The sequence below is a fragment of the Terrapene carolina genome, unplaced genomic scaffold (genome assembly GCF_002925995.2).
Source record: "Terrapene carolina triunguis isolate 2854851 unplaced genomic scaffold, T_m_triunguis-2.0 Scaffold85, whole genome shotgun sequence".
In the NCBI taxonomy this organism is placed as follows: Eukaryota; Metazoa; Chordata; order Testudines; family Emydidae; genus Terrapene; species Terrapene triunguis.
This window is the reverse complement of record NW_020664436.1, coordinates 9,665,533-9,668,003: the sequence shown is the minus strand read 5'-3', so window position 1 is coordinate 9,668,003 and position 2,471 is coordinate 9,665,533.

Sequence of the window (2,471 nt, the reverse complement as noted above, 5' to 3'; positions counted from 1 at the left end):
CTTAATCATCATTTGCACCCTTCTCTGAATCCCTTCTAATTCCGCAATATGTTTTTTTGAGACAGGGTGACCAGTATTTGCACACAATATTCCAGATGAGGCTGCACAACTGACTTATATAAGGGCATTATAATATTTTCCATATTATTCTCCATTCCATTGCATACATATCCTCATATTTGCATTTTTTTTAAAAATAAAAACACCTGCACATTCAGCAGCGGTCTTCATTGAGCTGTCTAGAATGACACCCAGGTCCCTGTCCTGCATTAATACAATTAATTAAGAACTTTATAATGTGTGTGACTAGTTTAAATTTTTTCCTCCAGTGTGCATTACTTTGCATTTATCAATATTAAACTTCATTTCCCCCCTCACCTAGCATGTTTAAATGTCTCTGAAATTCCTCACGGTCCTCTCTGGTCTTCATTAACATCAATAACTTAGTTCAATCTGCAAATTTTGCTACCTCATACTCACTCATCTTTCCTGATCATTAATAATTATATTAAACATCATTGGAGCTAGTACAAAACCCTTGATGCATTCTCCTGTCAACCTTCTGCCAGGATGATTTATCATCAAATCAATGGACTCTACAAGAATTTCATACAAGGCCTCAAAGAATAGAGGATACACAGATGACCAAATTAACGACTGAAGATGAGAAATGAGTCCAAAGCAAGACCCCAGGATGCTCAAGAACCTTGGACTGTCAGAAAATTTGGATCTGGAGCAGGAATCAACCTGAATTAATAACAGATTATGAAAAAAAATAAACTGAAATAGTCATAGGCACTCTAGCATACCATTCATGGGTTCTGCATATTCAGCCAAATACCTCTTACACCCATATAGATGTGTGGAAATAATGTTGCCCCAAAGGAAAGACAAAACTGACATGGAGATCAAATGATGGCTTCACCCAGAAATAGCTAGACTAGAGTAGTCAACAGGCGGACCGCGGGCCAAATCTGGACCACCAGATGCTTTTGAACAGACCCCGAAATCTTTTTATTTACTTGTTGTTATTATTTTTGTTATTTTCTCTAGAGTCCAGATCTTGATTATACCTTGACAAAAAATAATCGACTTCCCCTCAGCTAGACTATGTTGCCATTATTTGGAGCTGGAAAAGATCACACCCTAGCTTCCAACAGTATAAAAGTGCTGATGTTGGAAGTGACGCCATCTTGTTATTGGGATGATCCAAATAAAAATAAAGAAGGCAGCACCAGGCAAGGCAGAGGGTATGTATGATACTAGAAAGTTAGCACATCCAGCAGTGAAGGTGCATTTCAAGCTGCAGATGAACAACAGATTCGAAGAGTTACATACACTGACCAATGACAGAAGAACAATGGCAGCTTTACAAAGAAGTGCATATGGATGCAACCAGGATTATAGTGGGAATGAGAAGGTCTAAGAAAGCAAAGTGGCTCCAACCAAATACATGGAGACTTGTTGGAGAGAGGAAAGAATTAAAGAAGAGAGATGTTCTACAACAAAAATATGTGGTCAAACACAAAAATGTTAAAATATCAGTTGGAAGGGAAAAGAGAGAATGGCTGGAAAACAAAGCAAGACAAGCTAAGGAGGTGTACAGAAAACTTTTTCTAGCATCTAAATGACTGACATCACAATTCTCAAACCACTGTGGCATTGTGAAGACATGAGATGGTAGGATTTTAAACCACAGAGGAATGACAAGATGCCTGGTGGATGGAACATTTCTAATTTGTGTTCAGCCGGCCAGAACCACAAACATACACTAATAGATGTGAAGAAATAGTGGATTTACCTATATCACTAGAAGTAATCATCTTTGAAGAAATAACTGAGGCCATAAACCAACTGAAGAGTGGTAAAGCACCAGGCTATAATAAAATAGATGCTGAAATGTTAAAAGCTGAAAAGAAAGTGATTTGAATTACATGTGAAGGTTGTACAGAATGGTTTGGGAAAAGGAGATCTAGTCTAAAGATTGGCAAAGAGGCGTTATCTGTATAATCCCTGAAAAGTGGAACCAGTTTATTTGTGATAACTGGAGAAGAGTGACACTCCTATCTGTACCTGAAAAAGTGTTTTGCATTATCATTTTGAATAGGATGAAATGGTTGTTGAAAAAGTATTCAGGGAAGAACAGGCTAGATTTCAATAAGAAGTTATGTTCAAATCAGATTTTTCACCTTGAGAAGACTTATTGAGAAAGGCTTAGAATACCAGCAGAAAACAGTTTTAAATTGCATTGATTTTATGAAAGGACTTGATAGTGTCCACAGAGAAGCCCTTTGGAAGATCCTGAGACATTCCAGAATAGATTACTGTCTGTCCTGGTGCTGTCTGCAGACTTGGCCTACAAAGTTTTTATCAAATTAGCAAAGAAATAAAATGGTTTAAGATTATTATTGGTGTAATGCAAGGTTGCATACTATCCCCACTTCTCTTCTGAACTTCCTTTTTGTGATGAG